The sequence below is a fragment of the Prionailurus bengalensis genome, chromosome C2, assembly GCF_016509475.1.
Source record: "Prionailurus bengalensis isolate Pbe53 chromosome C2, Fcat_Pben_1.1_paternal_pri, whole genome shotgun sequence".
In the NCBI taxonomy this organism is placed as follows: Eukaryota; Metazoa; Chordata; class Mammalia; order Carnivora; family Felidae; genus Prionailurus; species Prionailurus bengalensis.
This window is the reverse complement of record NC_057350.1, coordinates 105,048,264-105,073,882: the sequence shown is the minus strand read 5'-3', so window position 1 is coordinate 105,073,882 and position 25,619 is coordinate 105,048,264.

The following is a 25,619-nucleotide window of genomic DNA, read 5'->3' as shown; positions in this document are numbered from 1 at the left end:
CAGTGATTGGATTACAGCACACCCTAATCCAGTCTGATCTCATCTTAATTTATATCTTAATTAAATCTGCAAAGACTCTATTTCCAAATATAACATTCACAGTACCCCACATTAGGACTTGAACAGATCTTTATGGGGGACACAATCTGTAACGTGCAGGAGGTTTTGGCTTTAGGAGGTCTTGGGATCAAATACCTTTGTACCATTTAGTCAAGTGAGTATCTCTCACTGTTGTTTGTAGGCTTTCTGCTAACCCAGGTGCTAGGGAAAAGTTCTGTTCTTAGCCAGGTGCAATTTCAGAAGGCCCAGGCACTTATTGTGACTATTTTACATCAAGTCAGCTTGACATTGTATCTCTAGTTCTAATAATAAATGCCTTTCATGTTTCCCACAGTAAAGTCCTTGCCTTTCACCCAGGTTCTAGCAGATGGATTCTTATCTTGACCCTGCCATATCTGTTTTGGTAACTGCCCAAGAGACTGATTCTTCTGGGACCTAGTCCGTGCCCTGCTCTTGCAAGAGTACCCAGGTGCCAAAAATGCCAGCTGAGCAGCATGAGTTACTAAACAAGGAAGGAGCAGACAGACGTTCCACTCTGACTGGCAAAGAGAAAAGGGACTGGAGACGACCTGTTCCTTTTTGCAGTCAGCCTGGCAATTGCACGAGGGGTGGTCAACAGATTTTTAATCCAGGTGGGTGCCGATGGCATACCATCAAGGTGCCTGTGCCAGAGGGGCCTGTAGGGGGTTGGCGCAATAGCCGTTCTCAGCCTTTGGTGGCTGTAGAGAGCAGTAGTCTTCAAGTTTTTAGCTTAAAAACCTTGCAGATTCATTCTGAGAAACTATGAATCCCGCCCCCCCCCCCGCCCCCCGCACACATTTTTTTAAGTTAGCATCTAAAATGTTTCACCATTAGTTTAAATGATTGCAAAAATTGTATTTTTTGGCATTTTGCAACATGTTAACATTTTAAAATAAAACTGTTTCATCACTCTTATAAAAGCTTCCAGAGGAACCTAAATGCTATAATGATTTGATATCCCACTACTATGTCTTTGCATATTTATGAGCAATATCTTTTAAAATGGTTGGAATTTGCCCTCATTTTTTTTTTCTTCCTTGAACTCACATTTCCATTTTAATTCTTTCACAGAACTTAACCCTCAATACGTTTTTAAGCATGAAAATGAAAGTGTTTTGTTGTTTACTGTCCTATTTTTCTGTAAAAGCAAAACAAAACAAAATAAATAAAATTTTCATAAAAAAATTTTCATGAAAATTGTCTTCTTGACAAAAACCATAAGGTTCTGAGGGTTAATACATTTTTTGGGGGGGGGTTGAGTTATTATAACCATTATCGGTACATAATCATTAAAGCAACATAAAGATAATAAATTTTGGCATTAATAAATACAAAAATGCAAAATTTTTATTGGAAATCCAGTTCCCAATGAAATAACTAGGTTTTTCCCTACAATTAGTTCATGAACCTGTGAATGATAATTACTCACTACTAGAATCTATTACTTTTTCATTTTTATAGATATCTGTGCTAAGAAATATTATTTATATAAACAGGTAGCAAAAATGGAAGGAGTTAGGTAATAACAATGTTAGCCAATCTTTTGAGCTTCTTTTGAATTATGTGCTAAAAATAATGATAACAATTATTTTAACTCATTTATTACCTGACAATTTAACTAGATCATCTTTCAAGTGGGCAAAAGAAATGAATTGGAAGCTACACGACTTGCAAAATGATTTGTTGCCCAGTCATCAGAGGCATTCAGTTTTCCACATTTGTAGGATATGTATTGAAAAGGATTTACCAAGACTTAAAAAGTGATTATTAATTATACATATTACTCTTTCACTTTGAGATACCTTGAGTAATTCAGTATACCTAGGGAGAAGCGGGAAAACTGAAATGTCATTTATTTTCTATACCTGTGCTAATACTATATGTCTTATAAAATGCTATTGTCTTATCACATCATTTAACTATGCTTTTATCTAAATCTTGGAGCCGAAAATTTTCTTTATTTGGATAGTAGAAAGGTCTAATAGGCAAACTAGTCATCTTTGTTAGTCTGATCAGCTCCAGTCAGACTTACTGTCTATCAGAAAAAGTCTGACCTCAGTTTTCATTTTAAATATATGTGTTATGCATTAAAAAAAATAGTATAGAAATAACTGGGAAAAGGTTATGGAACATATTTTATAAGATAGATTACTAAAAGCAGTCAAGCTTTAAATGATGTAGATCCAACATGGTTAATTCATCAATGTTATAACAAGTTATAAATAGGTAATAAATCAAAATGCTAGTTCTCATTACTTAATTTATAATGATACAGTGTAATTTGCAGCTTAAAATATAACTTATTTATGAGATAGAGAGTATGATTAAAAACTATCTGAGGGGTGCCTGTGTGGCTCAGTCAGTTGAGCATTCGACTTTGGCTCAGGTCATGATCTCACAGTTCATGAGTTTGGGCTTTGTGCTGACACCTCAGAGCCTGGAGCCAGCTTCATGTTTGTGTCTCCCTCTCTCTCTGCCCCTCCCCCACTCACATTTTGTCTCTCTCTCTCTCTCTCAAAAATCAATAAACATTAAAAAAATTTTAAAAACAAGTATCTGAGATGCAGGTATTCAGCTTTTGGGAATAACTAAATAAGAGTCATATATAAAATTAGAATTAACTCCATTAATTTTGTTAGGCATCATGACCAAGCTTCCTATATATTTTAAGAAAAAGAAATATAAATAGTTCTATGAGAAATAATCAGGGGCGCCTGGGTGGCTTGGTCGGTTAAGCGTCCGACTTTGGCTCAGGTCATGATTTCACGGTCCGTGAGTTCGAGCCCCACATCGGGCTCTGTGCTGACAGCTCAGAGCCTGGAGCCTGTTTCAGATTCTGTGTCTCCCTCTCTCTCTGCCCCTCTCCTGTTCATGCTCTGTCTCTCTCTGTCTCAAAAATAAATAAATGTTAAAAAAAAATCAACCCAACAGCTAACATTTATTTTTAAAAAATAAAATTGAAAATATTAAATATTTTGAGATGAAATAAAATCAAGTTTAATTGTAATTGAAGGAAATATTTCATTGTATAATTTGATAAAAATAGATTATAACTCTATATTGCACCAATTCTAAAACACTGTAAAGTTTTATGGGTAATTTTTATTCACTGAGTCTTTATAACCTTGGTAATTCAAGAAAACATTTTAGTTACATGAAATCAGTTACTGTGGTCAATAGTATCTAAGGTGATTCTCCATGATCCCTGCCACCTGGAATTCACACCTTTGTGTAATCCCTTCCCTTCACTTCTAACCAAAAGAATATGGCAAAGGTGATGGGAAGTGATTCTGTGGCCATGTAATGTTATATAAGACTCTGTCCTACAAGGAAACATTTTAGAACCTCTCCTTAATGTTTTGATGAAATAATTGGCCATATTGAGGAAACTTGTGTGGTAAGGGACTATGGGTTGCCTTTAGGAGCTGATTGTGGTCTCAAAAATCTAAAAACTGCTGGGGTACCTGGGTGGCTCAGTCAGTTAGGCATCTGACTCTTGAGTTTGGCTCAGGTCATGATCCCAGGGTCATGGGATCAAGCTCCACATCCCATGTTGGGCCTGTGCTGAGCATGGAGCCTGCTTGGGATTCTCTCTCTCTCTGCCTTCCCCCTCACTGCTTGCATGCATGTGCTTTCTCTCTCTTTCTCTAAAAAAAAAAAAAAAAAAAAAAAAAAACAGTTAAAGACTGCCAGAAGCTGACAGTCAGCAAGAACCCAAGCCCCTTAGTCCTACAACTCTAGGAAATGAATTCTACCAATAACCTGAGTGAGATTGGAAGTGGATCCTTCTCCAGTCAAGCCTTCAGGTGAGAATTCAGACCAACTAACACTCTGATTACAACCTGTGAGACCCCAAGCAGAAGACTCAGCTAACTCTAACCAGACTCCTAACCCACAGAAACTGTGAAATAATAAATGTGTGTTGTTTTAAGCTGTTAAGTTTGTGGTAATTTGGTCATGCATCAATAGATAACTAATATACTAATATATTCAACTTTGGCATTTTTAAGGTGCTTTCCTTTACAAATAACTACAAATTCTAGAAAAGAATATTAGAATATCAGAAAAGAATTATTTATGTTTAAATATGGTGGGGTGTTCATTTTTTTAAGCACCAAATATATCTCACTGATTCTTCTGTTTTTGTTGTTGCAGATTTTCTTTCTTTCTTTCTTTTTTTTTCTTTCTTTCTTTCTTTCTTTCTTTCTTTCTTTCTTTCTTTCTTTAATTTATTTTTTAATTTACATCCAAGTTAGTTAGCATATAGTGCAACAATGATTTCAGGAGTAGATTCTTTAATGTTCCTTATGCATTTAGCCCATCCCCCCTCCTATAACCCTCACTGATTCTTTTTTTTTTTTTTTTTTTTGCTTTATTTTCATGGAACTCTTCCCGAATAATGCTTTTATTAATGTTTATTTATTTATTTTATTAATGTTTATTTATTTATTTTGAGAGAGAGAGCATGCATATGTGTGTGTGTGCATGCACATGTGAGCAGGGGAGGGGCAGAGAGAGACAGAAAGAGAGAGAGAGAGAATCCCAAGAGGCTCCACATTGTCAGTGCAGAGTCCGATGTGAAGCTCGATCTCATGAGCCATGAGATCATGACCTGAGCCAAAATCAAGAGTTGGACACTCAACCAACTGAGCCATCCAGGTGCCCCCAGAATAATGCTTTTTTATCTTTACTTCTTTGTCAGTAGATAGGAAATGGAAGAGGCAAAATCCTTACATGAGAAGTTTCATTATTCCCATTACCTTACTACCACATAACAGACTCTGTAGTCTAAAATACTCTGTTTATAACACAATGCTTTCCTTTTAACAGAAATGTATACAAGACTAGGAAAGACAAGAAGCTCTAAGGGTTTATTATGACTTGATTAATCATTAAAGCAGTCTACTCTTTGTTTAGTCCCCTGGAGGTTTTTACACCGAAAGAAGTGCTCCACTGTAAGACTTGGGGTGGGGTGTGTGAGAGGTGTGTCTTTATTTTAAAAGTGGGAGAAGAGCTGATGTGAACACAGGCACATTCTCTGGCATACCAGTTTTGGGAAGAGTATCTCTGGAAGTTAAGGATCTGGAAATTGATTCTCTTTACATTTTCCCTGCTTATATATCCCTTGGAAAGTTTTAGTAATTGATTAATCAGAGGCATCCCTAACAACTAAAAAGTCCAGCCTCCTGATGTTGACATTTAGAGCCAGGCTTCAGTTCTCATGGGAAGGATAAAACTAAAGGGAAGAAAATACTCTCCACCCTCTTGAAGCTTATACTCTGGTGGAAGGAGAGAGACTGAACAAAAATTAATAAGTTATATGACATGTTAGAAGATTAAGTGTTACAGAAGAACATAAAGAAGTGGGATGGAAGTATGAAGATTGTAGTTTAATGAGTTGGTAATTGAAGTCTTCACTTAGCAGGTTGAATTTGGACAAAGATTTGAAGGAGGTGAGGGCAGGAGCTATGTTAATATCAGGGAGAGAGTTCCATGCAAAGTAAATTGAATCTGATTCATACTGGATTTCTAATCTGTAACATTAGGTACTGGAAGACAATGAAGCAATATTTTTATAAGATTCTGGGGGGAATGGTTGAATCCCTAGAATTCTACACCCAGCTAAACTATCATTCACATAATGGGAAAGAAAGGGCAACTTTAAATATGCAAGAACTTATATCTCCTTTAGGAAAAGTGTACTTGAGGCAGTTATTTTTGTCAAATTAATGTAAGCCAGAAAAAATAATTCAAGAAAAAAAAATGTAGTCTGCTCTGCAAGAAATAGTAGTGAGCAATAAAACTAGTAAAATTATAATTAAATGTAAGTAATTAAGTAATTGTTTGAATTGTGGTTGTAGAGTTTAATGTAGTAATTTAAAAGGTTGTTTGAAATAGAAGAAGAAGAATGTAAAAAGTTAAAAATAAGAGCCTGTAATCTTAGATCTAGAGTTTTAGAAAGAAAACATGGAAAACTGGCACAGTACAAAGGTGGGGAAAAGTTTAATAGAGAAGGGGCAAGTAAAAGCACTATAAACTTTGTATCTTTTTGGAAGAAAGGCATAAAATGTTAACTCTGGCCTTTTTTTTCTTTCTAACATTTAAAGGTTAACACAGTCAGAATAAAAATGGAGTAAAAGCCTTATCCTTATAATGAAGGGTAAAAATGAATGGTACTGACAAAGATTATGGCTTTATCTTGAAGCTTCATTTTGCAATAACAGTAACCGGTAGAAGAAAAAAAAAAAAACTTTAAAAGGAAGAGAGGGAAAATGGAAGAGAATGTGAGTGCCTATTTAGAACAGGGAGTCAACAGTAATGATGAACTAGATAATAAACCCACTATAACCTTGGTATAAACTTCCTACTAAGGACTAGAACAATCTCAAAAAATACACACACACACACACACACACACACACACATTCTCTCTCTCTCTCTCCCCTTTTTCATACACACACACACACTCTCTCCCCTTCTTCCTCTCCTTTCTTCTTTCTCTCTTTCCCTATTTCTTTGTAAATTTTTTTTTCAACGTTTATTTATTTTGGGGACAGAGAGAGACAGAGCATGAACGGGGGAGGGGCAGAGAGAGAGGGAGACAAAGAATCGGAAACAGGCTCCAGGTTCTGAGCCATCAGCCCAGAGCCTGATGCGGGGCTCGAACTCATGGACTGTGAGATCGTGACCTGGCTGAAGTCGGACGCTTAACCGACTGCGCCACCCAGGCGCCTCTTTCCCTATTTCTTTGGAGAAGATGAAAGCATAGATAGAAATGTGAGCCCATTTGGGACTGCTTTTTCCTAGTGATGTCTGCCAATTTTAGAAAAAGAGTCAAAGGACAAAAACTGCATAGAGCTTCTGAGAGACTGCTAAAGTTAGGAAGACAAAAATGGTGTTCAAGGCCCATCAAACCAGGAGGCCTTGGTAAATCATCCAGTCTTTGGGTTGTGATCTGGAAGAGCTATACCCTAGAATAAACCAGAAACAGACAGACTGAAGCCCAGCTGTAAATAGTCTCAATCAGAATTTTAAAAATCTGGAATTCCTTGTGTCTCCAGCTGCCAACCAGAAGTAAACATAAATCCTCCCTAACAATTTTTCATATACACTGTCTGGTGTTAGTAACAAGGACATTTAGGATACAAGACAACATGTTCAAAATTCAGGGAAGAAACACAAAATACAAATGGATCTATGGAGGATCTAAATATTGAAGTTGTTACTCACAAACTTTATGTTAGTATGTTCAAGAAAATGAAAGAAGACCAAAAATTTCAGCAGAGAACTGAAAAGCGTGCGTACACGTGCACACACACACACACACACACACAAAGCAGATGGAAATTCTAGAGTTGAAAAAATATGGTAATTGGATTTAAGAACCCATCTTTTCAGGAGCACCTGGCTGGCTCAGTCAGTGGAATAGCTACCCTTGATTTCAGGTTGCATATAATGCAATAGATCCTGCTCAGCTTACAGAACTGAAGTGCACTGATCAGGTATTATCTACTATCCCAGCATATATGCATCACTATATGAGGGGCAGGGTACTGGATCAGCCAGTACTGGTACTGGTACCAGCAAAACTGAGAATGCTCAAGGGAAAGTAAAAATGTTTCAATTATTACAAAATCATTTATTATATATCAACAAATTAAGGGTGAAATACTAATAATCACATAGATGAAAAAATAAATTTAACAAAATCAAATATTAATTCCTGATTCTTACAACTGACTCTTTGTAAACTAGAAGAAGACAATTACCTTAATGATATCAAGATTATGTTCCAGAAACCAACAACACACATTGTACTTGAGTGAAATACAAGACTAGACCTATTTCTGTTAAGTTTAGAAATTAGGGGTATCTATGGGGTGCCTGGGTGGCCCAGTCAGTTAAGTGACCGACTCTTGGTATCGGCTCAGGTGGTGATCTCACAGCCATGAGGTTGAATCCTATCTCAGGCTCCATGCTGAGCGTGGAGCCTTCTTGAGATTCTCTCTCTCTCTCTCTCTCTCTCTCTCTCTCTGACCCTCTCCCACTCTCTTTCTCTCTTTCTCCCCCTCACTCTCCCCAAATGAATAAACATTAAAGAAAAAGAAATTAGCATATCTTTTTTGCTATTTTTTAACATTCTTCTGAATGTTCTAGTCAATGCCATAAGAAAAATAAGCAAAAAGCATACTATCAGAAAGGAAAAGCAAAAATATTTGCAGATGATATAATCTCTATATATACCTAGGAATCCTAGGATAGTTGACTTAAAAACATATTTAACCAATGGAAAGATCAGATATCCAGATATGAGATAAATATATATTTTTTAAGAATCAGGATATGCAGCATGTCCATTTGCAGTAAGCAGAGATTACAGGCAGGTTAGATGTGTTGCATCTAGCGCTCATGAACACAAAACTTGATAAAGTTTATGGTAATACCAACCACACACATACACACACACACACACACACACACACACGATTTTATTTATGCAATAGCTTTTCTTTATTCTAGCTATAGTTGGTGAGAAACCAGAGGAAAACAAAACAAAAAAAACTCTATTCACAATAACAACAAGTGAAATATCCAGGAAATAAATGTAACAAGGAATATCTAAGACATAAATATATTGAATTCAAAAAAATGACTTCAGTAATTTGAGAAATATATCATATTCTTGTATGATGACATTCAATATCCTACATATAACAATCGTCCCCAATAAATTCAATACAATCCTTATCCAAACCTTAGAGTCTGGGGTGGGGAGTGTGGAGAAGAGGGATGAAAAATGCATGCTAAAATTTCTATGGGAGAATAAATTAATTAAAATCGCCATGAATATTTTGAAGATGAAGATTAGTAGTGGGGGACTTGGCCTACACACTATCAAAACATATTGCATTTTGTAAATTACATTTATTAAATAGTGTGGTACTGATCCAGGAATCAATAAATAAAGTGATATCTAGAAATTTTACATGCACACACATGCACGCACATAGACATATATGTATAAATTACTACATGATAAAGCCACTGTATTTCCAGTCAGTGAGAAAAGGTGTGTATATATATATATATATATATATATATATATATATATGTATATGTGTATATATATGTATATATATATATTCCTGTTTCATATCATCCATTAAAATAATTTGGAGAAATAGGAAATATTTATATATATAAATGAAAACATTAAAGTAATATGAAAAATACTTAAGCATGTGTGGCAGGAAAAAATTATTCTTAATGAATCATGAATACCCTTTATTTTGCAAGTAAATTATGAAAAAGGTAACCCACTTGATAGATAAATGAGCAAAAGACAGGAAGAGGCCATTCAAAGAAGAAATACAAGTGACCAATAAGCATTTGAAAAGATCGCGACTCTGGAAAAATCAAAGGAATGCAAATTAAAGTGAGGTGACCTTTTTATTTCCAGTTTGACTGGCAAAGATGAAAAAGTCACATTGGAGAGAGCGTGAGGAAACAGACTTTGTTGATGGCAATGTAAACTGGTACAGCTTTTTTGAAGGTTAGACAATATATATGGAAATTTTTTAGTGTATAAGGTCTTGAATTCAGCAATTCTACTTGCGGAAGTTAATCCTAAGTATCATGTGTTAAGATGGACAAAGGTGTATATTGTAGAATCAGAAACAGCCTAAATTTCATGATAGGGGAGTGATTAAGTGAACCATATCCATATCCATATTCATAGAACCATATCCACAGAAAAGAATAAGCAGCCATTAAAAGTAACAACATAGATCTATGAAAACATGGCTACTACACATTAAGAGAAAAAAAGAGCAAGTTGCACTCATACCTTGCTACAGGGAGGGTAAGTTGGCAAGTAGTTTGGCAACATCTATCAAAAATTTAAATGCAAAAATGCTCTAACTGAAACATTATACTTTTCTAAATATGTATAAAGATGTATACCTGTCTGATCTTTGAGGCATTTTTTAGAATAGTTTTTTAAATATTTTAAAAATGTTTATTTATTTTTGAGAGATGGAGACAGAGTGCAAGCGGGAGAGGGGCAGAGAGAGATGGAGACACAGAATCTGAAGCAGGCTGCAGGCCCTGAGCTGTCAGCACAGCCTCCTTCGGATTCTGTGTCTCCTCTCTCTGCCTCTCTCTTGCTTGCACTCTGTTTCCCTCTCTCTTAAAAAATAAATAAACATTAAAAAAATTTAAAAAAAAGAGAAAGAACAGTTTTAGACAGACAGGTAAGTTATGAATATAGTATTGAGAGTAAACCCTGTTATAAACATCTTACATGAGTATGGTACATTTGCTACAATTAATGAACTGATACTGATACACTATTAGTAACAAAACTCTATAATATATTCAGATTCTTTAGTTTTTTTCCAGTTTTACCGAGAAATAATTGACACACAGAAATGTATAAATTTAAAGCCACACGATGGTCTGATTTACATGTATTGTGAAATGATTATGACAATAGGTTCAGCTAACATCCATCTTCTCATATTGATATTTTTTCTTAATTTCTACCTAATGTCCTTTTTTGTTCTAGGAACCTATCTAGGACACCCCATTACATTTACTTGTCATTTCTGCTTAGGCTCTTCTTGGCTCTGACAGTTGCCTAGACTTGTTTTGTTTTTTAATATCTCAACATTTTTGAGGAATACTTGTCAAGTATTTCACAGAATACCTGGAGTTTGTCTGATTTTTTTTTTATGATTAGACTGGAGTTATGGATTTTTGGAGGAAGACAACACAGTGATTTATCATTGTTGATGTTGACGTTGATCACCTGGCTGAGATATTAAAGGCATTTTTTTTTTTAAGTTGCAAAACACTAGAGTTAACCTAAAATATTTCTGTGTACGGATAATGGTACATGCATGCAGTGGTGTGCTATGCCACATTAAGAGTAAAGAAGTATATGATGATATATGATAATATATGTATGTAGTATAGGATAATATATGATATATTCAAAAGATATTTGAGGTGAATATAAAAAGTAAGTTACAAATACTATGATCTTATTGATGCAAAAAGAACATATACATAAACATTCATATATGCAAAAACATTTTCTGAAATGATATCAAAGGTATTTTAAAAACAATTGCCTTGGGGCGCCTGGGTGGCTCAGTCGGTTAAGCGTCCGACTTTGGCTCAGGTCATGATCTCGCGGTCCACAAGTTCGAGCCCCGCGTGGGGCTCTGGGCTGACAGCTCGGAGCCTGGAGCCTGTTTCGGATTCTGTGTCTCCCTCTCTCTCTGACCCTCCCCCGTTCATGTTCTGTCTCTTTCTGTCTCAAAAATAAATATATATTTAAAAAAAACAAAAACAAAAAAAAACGTGGGGCGCCTGGGTGGCGCAGTTGGTTGAGCGTCCGACTTCAGCCAGGTCACCATCTAGCGGTCCGTGAGTTCGAGCCCGGCGTCAGGCTCTGGGCTGATGGCTCAGAGCCTGGAGCCTGTTTCTGATTCTGTGTCTCCCTCTCTCTCTGCCCCTCCCCCGTTCATGCTCTGTCTCTCTCTGTCCCAAAAATAAATAAACGTTGAAAAAAAAAATTTAAAAAAAACAACCAAAAAACGATTGCCTTTAGTAAGTGGAAATGTGAGGTTGGGACATACTCTTACTTTTCAATGTATGCCTATCCTTCCTACTTGAATTTCTACCTGGGGGATGTGTTACTTTTATAGTGGAACTTTTGAAAGCAAATATGATCTTATTTTTGTAAAATAAACATATTTTTTTCTGTGTATTGAAAAAACAAATCTAGAAAGATAGACATCATTGTTAGTAGTGGCTAATATCTCAGTAAACGACAATTCCATTTTACCAGTTGCACAGACCAAAAACCTAAGAATCATACTTGACTTTATCTCTCTCACCTCACATTTAATCCATGAGCACAGCCTGTGAGATCTATTTTCAAAATACATGCAGAATCTGACCATTTCTGTTTCCAGCCTGGATTATTGTTATCCAGACTTCCTAACTTGTCTCCTTGATTTCACCCTTGGTCATCTGCAGTCCATTCTCAACACAAACACCAGAGATAGAATCATATTATTCTCTTGCTCAGAGACTTCCTATGTCTTCCATCATATTCTGAGTAAAAGCCAAAGTTTATACAGTGTCTTATCATGTCCTCAATGATGTGTCCACCATCCGCTACCTTTTTACTGCTCACCCACCTTTCCACTTCCTTTCTGACCTTTCATATTAGCTTCTCTGCTGTTTCTCCAGTCTCGGTGCATTCCTCCTTCTCAGTGTCCTTGCACCTGCTGTTCCTTCTGCCTGGATGCAATTACTCTTCCAGATTTCTCACCATCTACTTAACTTGCTCCCTCATCTCCATCAGGTCTCTGCTCAAATGGCAGGAGTTTAGGGGCAAGAATGAGCACTAGTAGGGAGCAGTGGATTTTCTGGGAGGCTATGGCCATACTCCTGGGAAAGGATGAATGATGGCTTATGGTGATAGCTGTGGAGAGGAGGGGAAACAAATGGATTCAACAAGTATTTAGGAGGTATAATCCACAGGAGTTGGCATTGGAGGGGTCAAGGAAGAATTCCAAAATTTAACGGGAACTCCTGGAAGAGCACCAGGTTTTGGGGAGACAATGAAAAACAGAACTGCAAGAGACTTTTACTTTTTATGTATTACATGTGATGGATGTCTGGAGATACAGAACTTTAATTTTTTTTTTTTAAGCATAAGAATTGTCACTCTCCAAGGGGCTCCTAACCATTTTTTGTGCTATGGACCCTTTAGATAGTCTGGTAAAACCTATGGACACTCTCAGAATAACTTTCTTTTTTAGTTTATTTCTTGGAAAGAGAGAGAGAGAGAAAGAGAGAGGGAAAACCAGCAGGGAGGGTCAGAGAGAGAGGGAGAGAGAGAATCCCAAGCAGACTCCACACTACCAGCGTAGAGCCTGATGTGGGGCTCCAACTCACGAGCTGTGAGATCATGACCTGAGCCAAAACCAAGAGTCAGACACTTAACTGACTGAGCCACACAGGTGCCCCTCAGAATAACATTTTTAAAAGCATAAAATTAAGTAAATATAACTTAAAAAATTTTTTTAATGTTTATTTTTGAGACAGAGGGAGACAGAGCACGACTGGGGGAGGGGCAGAGAGAGAGGGAGACACAGAGTCTGAAACAGTCTCCAGGCTCAGAGCTGTCAGCACAGAGCCCGATGAGGGGCTCTAACCCACGAACCGTGAGATCAGGACCTGAGCCGAAGTAAAGCACTCAACCGACTGAGCCACCCACATGCCCCTAAATACATATAATTTTAAAGAAAATGAATTATAATGAAAAATCAGGGGTCTGTGGGCCCCAGATTAAGAACTCCTCTATGGAATAACTCCTGTTTAAGTCTTTCCTCCCTTCCTGAATAGCCACATTTGGCCCCATGCATAAGGTGAATGTGCACATTGTGAAAAGAAAGATACAGAAACCATGGTGACTTTGTCAAGAGTGTTGATCAGCAAGAACAACAGGTCACCACTTTCACAGCAATCCTGAATGGCAGCAACATGAGCAAATCAGACAAAAGAGAGGTCAGCTATTCCCTGGTGGTGACACTATTCTGTTTGGAAGCAATAAGCCTGATATTTCTGCCTGAGTAAGCCTAGCGTTCTTGGCCAAATGAAGAGAAGAAGAGGAAGCTTCAGACTGGAGATACGGGACTTCCTGCATGTAGGAAAATATGGGGCCAAAGTAATTAAAGAGAAAATAAAAGAGATACCACTGTGGTTGTATCTCAGCCTGGTGAAATGGGTTATATCTAATGCACTCATTTCTATATTTTTTCTATTTTTTTCTATATTTTTTTCATTAAAAATTTTTTTTTATAATGACTGTGTACAACTTTTGTGACAGAAAAAAAAGAGTGTGTAGGACTTTCCTTCCATTTCATTAATGATATTGTCTCACTTACAGTTGCCTGGATTCAAACATCTTAAGCCTTTTGACAGATGTTGTGGAATTTGAGAAAGGATTAGCAGACCCTAGTTTACCTAGAACCAGGGGACATTTCTGCCAAAAGAAAGAGACTGTGGAACTCCATAAATTCTTACCATTTACACATATTCCCCTGACTCTGATAGTAGTAAATTGGCAATAAATGCTCAGAGTATATGATGCTCAGGAGACTTGATTGTTATTGACTCCTGAATTGAGGGATCAATAGGAACAATATATGCCTGGAGACAGATGTCTTCATGCTGTGTGATCTCAGAAGAGTAGGGAGCTGTGGAATCCCCCTTGGGAGCTGAAGGCAGCAGAGGAGTGTTCAGAATAGGAATGGAGCTTAGCTGCTTTGTTTAGTTTTGCATGTTGGACTCTTCATCCTTTGAACAAAGGGATTGGGACTAAAATAAGTTTGAAAACAACAACATTAAAACCTATTTTTTAAAAAAGATTTTTTAGTTTTATTTTAATTTAATTTTTAATTTTAATTTTTTTTAGAGAGAGAAAGTGCGAGACAGAGCATGAGGGAGAGGGGCAGAGCGACAGAGAGAATCTTATCTTTTTTTGTTTTATAGATATATATATACATTAATTAATTTTTTATTTTTTAAATTTAGATCCAAATTAGTTAGCATATAGTGCAACAATGATTTCAGGAGTAGATTCCTTAATGCCCCTTACTCATTTAGCCCATCCCTCCCTCCCACAACCCCTCCAGTAACCCTCTGGGTTTTTTTCCATATATAAGAGTTTCTTATGTTTTGTACCCCTCCTTGTTTCTATATTATTTTTGCTTCCCTTCCCTGCGTTCACCTGTTCTGTGTCTTAAAGTCCTCATATGAGTGAAGTGCTATGATATTTGTCTTTCTCCGACTAATTGCACTTAGCATAATACCCTCTAATTCCATCCATGTAGTTGCAAATGACAAGATTTCGTTCTTTTTTATTGTTGAGTAATACTCCATTGTATATATATACCACGTCTTCTTTATCCATTCACCCATTGATGGACATTTGGGCTCTTTCCATACTTTGGCTATTGTTGATAGTGCTGCTATAAACATTGGGGTGTATGTGTCCCTTCGAAACAGCACACCTGTATCCCTTGGATAAATACCTAGTCATGCAATTGCTAGGTCGTAGGGTAGTTCCATTTTTAATTTTTTGAGGAACCTCCACACTGTTTTCCTGAGTGACTGCACCAGTTTGCATTCCCACCAGCAGTGCAAAAGAGATCCTCTTTCTCTGCATCCTCGCCAACATCTGTTGTTGCCTGTGTTGTTTATTTTAGCCATTCTGACTGGTGTGAGGTGGTATCTCATTGTGGTTTTAATTTGTATTTCCCTGATGATGAGTGATGTTGAGCGTTTTTTCATGTGTCGGTTGGCCATCTGGATGTCTTCTTTAGAGAAGTGTCTATAATGTCTTTTGCCCATTCACTGGGTTATTTGTTTTTTGGGTGTTGAGTTTGAAAAGTTCTTTATAGATTTTGGATACTAACCTTTTATCTAATATGTCATTTGCAGATATCTTCTCCCATTCCATTGGATGCCTTTTAGTTTTGCTGATTGTTTCTTTTGCTGTGCAGAAGCTTTTTATTTTGATGAGGTCCCAATAGTTCATTTTTGCTTTTGTTTCCCTTGCCTCCGGAGACGTGTTGAGTAAGAAGTTCCTGAGGCCAAGATCAAAGAGTTTTGCCTGCTTTCTCCTTGAGGATTTTGATGGCTTCCTGTCTCACATTTAGGTCTTTCATCCATTTTGAGTTTATTTGTGTGTATGGTGTAATAAAGAGGTCTAGGTTCATTCTTCTGCATGTCGCTGTCCAGTTTTCCCAGCATCACTTGCTGAAGCGACTGTCTTTATTCCACTGGATATTCTTTCCTGCTTTGTCAAAGATTAGTTGGCCATACATTTGTGGGTCAATTTCTGGGTTCTCTATTCTGTTCCATTGATCTGAGTGTTTGTTTTTGTGCCAGGAAAGAGAGAGAATCTTAAGCAGGTGGAGCTCGATCCCATGATCCTGGGATCATGACCTAAACTGAAATCAAGAGTCAGATGCTCAACCAACTGAGCCACCCAGGAACCCCTAAAACCTATTATTTGTTGGAGAAATAGATTTGAATTGGCAGAAGTAAGTTCTAGGTGAACAGAGCAGATGTTACTGACACTCTAGCTAGCATACACAAGTCAAATTTGTGGCTACTCAAAGTCCAGTAAGTGGAGAGTTAACAAGGAGCTTCCCAGGTGCTGGAAAACTCCCCAAATTGCTGGTTTGTATGTAAGTCAGTGAAATGTAGCAAGATGGAGAAAAGCGGATTTATGAAAACTTCCCTGGGGGAGATGACTAAAAGTCGTTGGAAAGCATTCGTTCAGTTATTCATTAAATATTCACTACTTGCTTTCTGTATGCCTAGCATTGTCTTGGATGCTGGGGTTAAGTAGCTAACAAAAAGCCAGAGCTCCTGCTCTTGTGGCGACTACATTCTAGTGGGGGATAGAAACAGTACAGCATAACCCTAGAAAATTCCAGGGAGTGACAAGAGCTATGAAGAAGTTAAAGTGGATTAAAAGGGAAGAGTGATGGGAGGAGCATTTTGCACAGGGTGGAGAGGAAAGAGTTTTCTATTAAGATGACTTTGAGCAGAGTTCTTACAGGATAAGGGAGCAATGGGAGAAAACAAACCACAAAGAGGAAACAGAAAAACAAAGGTCAGGAGGCAGAGGCTTCAGGGGCACTTGAGGAACAAAAAAGAGGCCAGTGCCACTGGAGTGGAGGAAGACAGGAGAAAAAGATGTGCCAGAACACTTTTATCAGGTAGTGAATGTAGATTATGAGACCTCCAAGGAGACTTGCTCAAGGAGCAACAAATCATCACTAAATTCCTTCAAAGACGTGTAGGTCTGTGTGGTTTATTTTGTAATGCGGCTTTTGTTTTGATGATTGCGTAGGGCATACAGATTTGGAGCCTGAGCTGAGCCTCTCAGAGCAGGGAAGCCATGCTTTGCACTTCTCACCTTCTGGGCCTTTCCTGCACACAACATGCACTGAAAGAACAGAGGATGGAAGTAATGTGTGAAATTATTAACCTGTCTTGGTGCCCACTTATTCCTAAAATTGTCTTGTCTGAGGGCCAGATAAAATGAGAAGGGTCTGAAAATTCTGAAAAGATAATTCCCTTGTTCAGACCCCCTCACACCGTCAAAGCTAGCAGTGTCTAGTCAATGCTTTCTCCTGATGCCAAATCTTGGACTCTGACTCTTTTGTTTTCCTGTTCCCCATTTAAGGACTCTTGTGATTACGTTGGGCTCACCCAGATAATCCAGGATAATCTCTTTATTTTAAGGTCAGCTGATCAACAAACCTAATTCTATTTACAACGTTAACTCCCTGAAGCCAGGTAGTATAACACATTCACAGGTTCTAGGGACTAGGGCCATTATTTTGCCTACTACTATCACACTCCATAAAGGCAATGTGGTCTCTTTCTTATGGCCTTGATTTTTTTATTTCAATATTAATTTCGTTGTATTTATGGTTTTTAATATAAGCTTCCTCAAACCTGTTTTGAAAAAGAGGCAATGAAAATGGGCTCTAATATGCTTAACAAATATGAATCATGGACATACTGTATGGTGGTAGAGAAATCTAAGAGTTGTCTTATGGTTTTCCCTCCACCTGCACCTCACCATTAAAATAAAGGGAGTGGGGCTGCTTGGAAAAGTGAGTTGATAACCTTGGACCCACTCTCCTTTTTTCAGAGCTGACAGTCTATTTTACAATGTTCTCAATTCAGTCTTTGGGGCAGAAAAGGACTGAATTGGCCACTATATTAGTTGTTTATTCCTGTTTACCAAGTTATCTCTGAATTTAGAGGCTGAAACATAAAACATTTATTATCTCATTGTTTCTCTGGGTCAGATATCTGGGTACAGCTTAGAAGGGTGTTTCTGGCTCAAGATGCGGTCGGGTGATATCTGAAAACTAGGGGAGGATCCACTTCTAAGCTCACTCGTGTTGTCGCAGCATTCAGTTCCTTATAGGTTGTTGGACTGAAGTGCCTGTTACTTGCTGGTTATGAGTTGGAGGCTTCCCTCAGCTTTTTGCCATCTAGGCTCTCCACTGGGTACTCAAACATGGCAGCCAGCTTCCCTCAGAGGGAGAGTCTCAGATGGCAGCCACCGTCTTTTTGTAACCTGATCTTAGAAGTAACGTCCCATCACTTTGGCCATATTCTGTTCATTAGAAGTGAGACACTGGGTCCAGCCCACACTCAAGGGATGAGACAGCACAAGTTCATGACTACCAGGAGGGGGCAGACTGTCAGAAACTGTGTAAGAAGCTGCCCATCACAGCCATGTGGAATCCATGAGGACATAAAGATACATGTGTCTATTTAACTCCCATCAAAGAGAGATAAATGTAGAGGATGTGACATTAGAAAATGATGCATCTCAGAAGCAACAATTTGCACGTTGATTAACAAATGTAAACTCTGTATATCAATTGTTACTACTGTGTACCAGAAGGATTAGACAGAACTTGTCTATACTAGACTAATTTTCCCCCTACAGAGTTTGCAACTGACATCATAAACAACAAAACAATAAAAAGATAGGAGACATATGTTGAAATGAGTGGGGCCTAAGAGCATGTTGTTAGAAGAGTGAAAGTATTAAATATGAAGCCAAGCCAAAGTCTGCATTACTAGAATCCATTCTGGGGTAGCAGAAAAGTACCATACTAATCTAAACATATTAGAATGAAAGGAAAGCCATGCATCAGAACATTCATAGAAACCCACAGTATGTCATGGATTATTGCTAGAACAATTTAATGCAAAACAAATAGTAAGGCGTGGCAAATGTATTTCTATAGTGAGGGACTGATGATATTGAAAAACTCAAAAGAGGGGGCACCTGGGTGGCTCAGGCAGTTAAGCGTCCGACTTTGGCTTGAGTCATGATCTCATGGTTCATGGGTTCCAGCCCCACATCGGGCTCTGTGCTGACAGCTCAAAGGCTGGAGCCTGCTTTGGATTCTGTGTCTCCCTCTCTCTCTCTGCCCTTTCCCCCCTCACATTCTGTGTGTGTCTCTCTCTCTCAAAAATAAACATTAAAAAAAAATTTTTTTTAAACTCAAAATAAATAGTATCAAATGGATAGCAGTATCTGTGGCAAAATAGATATGACTTATATTTGGGTGTTTTTAATGGTAACAGGCATATACAACTTTTAAAAAATAATCATTGTTATTGCTTCTCCTTCTCTATTTCCCTTTTTCCTTGGTTCAATTTCCTTTTTTTTCTATTTAATTTTTTCTGTTTCTTCTATTTTTCACTTCTTAAGTTATTGTTGGTTAAACTATGTTTCTAATTTAAAAAGCATAGCTAGGTTCTACAATAATACATCTTGAATCACAAGTATTTGGAAGAAATATTTCAGTTACTGTCTGGTTACCAACTTATTTTCCTCAAAGGAAGGTATTGAGAGGGTGTTAACTTTCTCACCTGACACACCTTGCTTGCACAATGGGTAATTGAGCATCCTCTTCTGTTTAATATCTTTGGTCTTGAATTCACTGAGGTCCAGGGACTTTGTGTTTTAATATTAAAACATGGATCAGGTATGACCGTTAGGGTACCACTACTAATTATAACTTGATTATTTTAACACATTTATTGAGGTATAATTGACACATACATAAAATGAACATTAAAAACTTGAATCTGAATTTTACTTTTTTCTTTTCACTTTATGATTGTGCTTTGAGTATTTGGAGAGAAATGTTTGTCCTCAAGGTAGAACATAAACAACTTTGTAACAAATCTTTTTGATGATATCCTTGGTGGATATGACAACACTTAGTTGCCAATGCAGCCTCGTTAAGAGCCCTGATTTTTTTCAGATTATCAAGTGGCAATGTACACAGGAAAGCAGGATCCCTTCTGAGCCCCAAAACACAAATTATGTGTAATGCCCCCGATTTCGAATCCGAGAGACCACCAAGGAGCCGATACTGATGCAAATGCACGAGGGTTTATTTGCAAGCTTGAGCTTGGGCCCAAGTATACCCGACACAGCGGAGCAGGGACTTGGATCCCTAGGTTAAAAGGCGTAGCAGTTTTATAGGGCCAGTGGCCAATGAGATTGTAACACGCACAGAAAGTTGCATAGTCATGCCAGTCCACACGCAGGTGGCCAATTGAATTACAATTTACCCTATAGTAACTGTTTGAACTAGCCTATCACTCTGGTCAGAATTGGCACACAAGTTTGGCGGGCAAAAGGTGCGGTTTACATTCTTTTGGGGGTTAGGGGTTCCGCATTCCTATTTGAGCCGGTTTCCAGTAAGGGTGTGCTCAGCGGCTTGACTAGGGTGGGGGAGTGTCTTAAGCAATAAGCAGGTCACGTGGGGGTTATACATGAGATGGTGTGTGTAGCACAAAATGGAGTTAGTCTTGCTCTGCTTGTCCAGGGGTAGGGGATTTTTGTTAAATTCCTTGGATCCCACATATGATTTTCCCAATCCCATTCATTTTTGCTTTTTGTAGGGAGGTGGTCCAGTTCTGGTCAATGAGATGTGAGTCAAAGTCTGCAGGACACTTCTGTGAAATGTTTTTCTCCTTGCCAGCTAACTTGGGACTGCAAGGAAGGAAGCCAAACCTCTGAGGATGCAAAGTGGAAACATGAAGGAATCTAGGTTTTTAATGATCTTGTTGAGTTGCATACCGACTGACCCTGTTTCAGGTCTACCTCTGAACTTATGATGTGATGTTATAAATAGCCTTATCAGAGCCACTATATTCTGCAACTCCAGGGAGAGCCATTCACACTGTACAACATAGCAGTCCTGGATCTTACTGTTTAAGCCACTTTTAGATAGATATTCTACAGTTGCAGCCAAAAGCATCCCACTTCATAAAATGGGGCAGATGGTGTTCCAATATTAAGAAACTTTCTCTGTGTGCCAGTTTATACCTTGCAAAAGACTATTACTGGAAAGTTTTAAAATATATGTAACAGAAGCCACAACTCAGAATAAACAATAAAAGGAATTCATTGGCTCAGAGGCAGGGCAGGTTTCAGGGGGTTCGATTTAGGATTTCTTGAGGTCATCAGCAATCTGGCTTTTTTCCTGCCTAATGTTCTCAACTCTGTCCTCCCTATGTTTTGGCTTCTTCTTCAGGCTGTCTTTCTTCATGGTGGCAAAACTTTACAGTTATTTCAGACCTCATTCTACCCCTCGAACTCTGTTGAGCCACCTGCTTAGCTTAAGTCACACGCTCAGTTTTAGGAGCTAGGGATGGAATCAAATTTCCAAGAAGTCTCCAAATCAAAATTCGAGGTTGGATAGGAGAAATGAAATGCTGGGACCCAAACATGAAGTGTCCACTCCATGGACTTGGAACTATAATGCAAATGAACTTTTTAAAAATGTGCTTGAAATTTACTTATGCTCACTCTCAAAAGAATGTGAGATGGAGATAACCAATGAACTTAGGCCCATGGGTTACCTATAAAGCACGAGATTTGGTGAACTCTTGGGGAACTAAGTACAGATCTGACTGTCTGTGAACCTCTGCTAAGTCCTAGTTTGAACATTTGTGAGACAAGACTTCCATTTATTTCTAGAACTAGATGTCAAGGCAATCAATAGTGATTTAAAGCAGCTGCTTCGGGAGAAATGTCAAACTCTTTGCTCTTTAAAAATGTTAATGGAAAATTTAAAAATCTGTGAACTCTTTTCAACACCTTCACTTTTCTGAAATCCAAAATTACTAGTGTTAAAAAACAAAATTCAACTGAGTGAATTTAAAGATCAAGCTGGCTTTATTAAACAATTCATGAATCGGGCAGCATCTCATCCAGCAAATAGAAATGAGGTCTGAAGAACCAATACAAAATGGAAGACTTTTTTATAGGCAGAAAGGGGCAGGAACAAGAGAAGAGTGGATTGCCTCATCTTTCTTTAGGGGGAAGAATGGGCCTATCAGGTGGATTACCATATTAGGGCCGACCAGGAAATTCCAGCTTTACTGGTTTAAGGTTTACATTCCTGGTTGAAATTAGGCGTTCAGTCTTGGTTTGCTGATGTGGTGCTTAGCACAAGTAAGTCCAATTTGGATTTGTTGTCTATCTCTCTTTTTTTAACACTAGCATTAAAAAAAAAAGAATGCAATGCAATTTAGTCAGATCCACGGACACTTAACTGCCACAGCTGCCATTTGCACCAGAAAATTAAGCAAAATTGGCAGAATACACAGCTAGCTATTTGCAGAGGCACTTGAAATCCACAGCCTATGTTTGCATGGATTCTTGGCACACGGTGCTCAGTGGCAAACCATGGTCATCTGAGAGCCTGGATTAGGTACTCATCACCCTGTAAACATTAAATCTATTTCACACCTGCTTTTGAAACCTGGAAATACTGCCAACTTATTTTCCCAGATGGATTTGGCAAAAATTCCAGCATATTGTACAAAATTATAGATCAGAGTAAATTCAGTTCTCAAATTTATTGGACATCTGGAATCAGTAAAAAATGTGGTATCTATTTGAGAAAGGAACTTGATGCCCTCAACGGTCCTGATCATTTTGACCAGAGTGGTACAAACTAGGAACAGAGAAGCCCAGGATTGGCTTGCCCAGGATTCTCCCTTCAGGAACATTCCTAGTTAGGTACCGCTATCCACGCCCCGCAGCTGTAACGAATTTGCTACCTTCTCTCAGAAAACCATTTTACAAGTTAATTGCTTTTATTATGGAAATGTATTCCCTGACTGAACTGGAAGGGTGATTTTGAAAATTCAATGTCATACAATGTGTATATAAATAAGCTGCTTAGGAAAAGGAGGAAACAGATAGCCAATGATAATTCTTTCCTAATGCTCTGAGATTGTCTGTGGTTTAAGCAATTAACCTTTTATTTTTTTTTCTTCAATTTTTAGAAAAGACAATTTGGGCACTTTAAATAACCACAGCAGTGCTATGTTCACACTGTAAGTAGAAAGTGCAAGTAATGGAAAACATCGATATTTTCCTGACCATAAACTCCAGCTTTCTTCTTTCATGTACTAAAAAGGCTATATAGGGTAGTGGTTAAGAGCTTGGGTCTAGACCTGATTGCCTGAATCCTGGCTCTGCCATTTGTCAACTGGGTGATCTTGGATAGGTTACAAACTTTCTGAGCCTAGGCTTCTTTTTTTTTTTTATTTTTATTTATTTATTTTTTCAACGTTTATTTATTTTTGGGACAGAGAGAGACAGAGCATGAACGGGGGAGGGGCAGAGAGAGAGGGAGACACAGAATCGGAAACAGGCTCCAGGCTCTGAGCCATCAGCCCAGAGCCCGACGCGGGGCTCGAACTCCCGGACCGAGAGATCGTGACCTGGCTGAAGTCAGACGCCTAACCGACTGCGCCACCCAGGCGCCCCACCTAGGCTTCTTTATGTATGAAATAGAGATAATAATTACCTGTACCATAGGGTTGCTAGAAATTATAATTAGTTAACACATGAAGACCATTTAAAGCAGTAAGCACTATTTAAGCATTAGCTGTAATTATTTGATACATTTAACTTTCAGATACATTTGCCAAAGGAAGCTTTATTGGAATCCCAAGATAACTAAATCATTGTGTACGTTCATACTGTATTTTTGCAGACATTTGCCTTGAAAAGTCATTTAACTATCTCAATGAAAGATGAATAGCACTATTAATTAAATGATGAAGTCTTCATTCTATGCAAACATTCCAAAATGTATATTATTTGAAGGTTCTCTGATGCATTTAACAAATATTTCTGGAGCACCTGCCATATGTAAGGCACTGTTCTAACATGGAGTTGATGGCATATATGTGTGTGTGTGGCTTACATGGCGCTTATAGCCTTTCAGGAGGACACAGGCAGTAAATAAATAAACAGGTGATTTGTGAAATGGTCATAAGTTCTATGAAAAAATAAAGCAAAGTCAGGATAGAGAATGATGGAGAGTAGGCTTTTATAGAGAAGGCTTCTCTGAAAAGGTTACACTTGAGAAATCAGCTGAAGAGGTGAGGGGATGAGCCATATGAATATTTGAGGAAAAGGCTGCCTGGGAAGAGGGTACTGCAAGTGCAAAGACCCTGGAGCGGGAGAGGGCATTTAAGGAGGGGCAGTGGGGAGTTGAAACCCAGGAAGTCTGTCTCCATCTTGCCTCTATACTCCCACATTATCTCCTTCACTCTTCTTCACAAGCTCTCTGCTTCAGATAGGAAGATTATGTGAGAAAAAAGAAATAGATCACCGCAGTGAAATACAAGTAATATAGATTTACATTTGTTAGGCTGACCTACTCACAGATTCCAAAGAATCAGTGTGGATGACAAATTTGACTTTCCCTTTTCAAAAGCTGCTCAGACTAGACAGCAAAACCTATTCAATTAAAAGCAGCAACTAGGACCTTCTGGAATGCTTCTTAGCTTAGAAAGATCTACAGCCTAGCATTTTTGTGTAAAATTTTGCATGCTTAAGTCTTTTGCTGGGGTGAGTGCTGGGTCCCTACAGGGTCTCTGAGCTCAATAAAGGCTGAAAATCACCAGGTCAGTGAACAGGGTTTTTCGAAATAGTAGAGATATTTTTGATTTGTTTTAAAAAAAATCTCAAATGAGCAAAAATGTATCAGAAAAATAAACACATTTTTGATTGTCTTATGTTGTTAAAAAGGGGAGTATAAGGAAACTAATTACTTTTTTTAAAAAAAGGTTTTGTGGATATGGCATCATTTACAAAATAATTACTAATTTGTTGGATTAAAGCTGAGAAGTTAAGTCTGGAAGAGCTTATTTTGAGGGCAAATTGTAAAGAGTAGCGGCCAACTTCATAGAAAAGCAGCCACCTGGCTAGAGGAATATTCTGAAGAACATTCACAACTGAGTATTACACGTTTTCTATTTTTAAGGCAGTCCAGAAATTCTGGTTAAAGAGAATCTAAATCAGTGGTTATAAATTAAGAAAGTGTGTTATTCTGGGTCCTCTGAGAATCAGCCACCAAAATGGGATTAGATTAAGAGAGACATGTGAGTGAGAGAAAATGGGGAAAGGCAGATAAGCAGGGAGAGCTATCACATTATGATGCATATCTGACGGAATGAAGGAGATAGAGAAGGAAGGTTAGGGGGAAGTATCCTAGGTCTCCTGCAGCCAAGGAAGTTTAGCAAGGCTGTCACGGAGTCCTAGAGCCAAAGTCATGTGCTAGAGAAGTCCCATGTGTCCCAGGACTGGGCCTGTCTTCGTCCTTTCTGTCTCTGCAGCATTCAGTCATTAGCTGGGAATAGCTTGTGGGAAGCCTAGCCTTGGCCCAAACTCAGCAATGGATTTCAGTGCAGGGTGATCAATTATGCTATAGTTGATGTCGGAGACGTACATTCTCATGGCCACAGAGAGAGTATCGAAATCACCTGGGGAGTTGTCTCTCTGCAACTTCCACCCCCTCCAGTCCTGGCCCCTCCACCCAACTCAAGATGTCTTTAGGAGCCATGGGAGCTGCTGCCTGGGA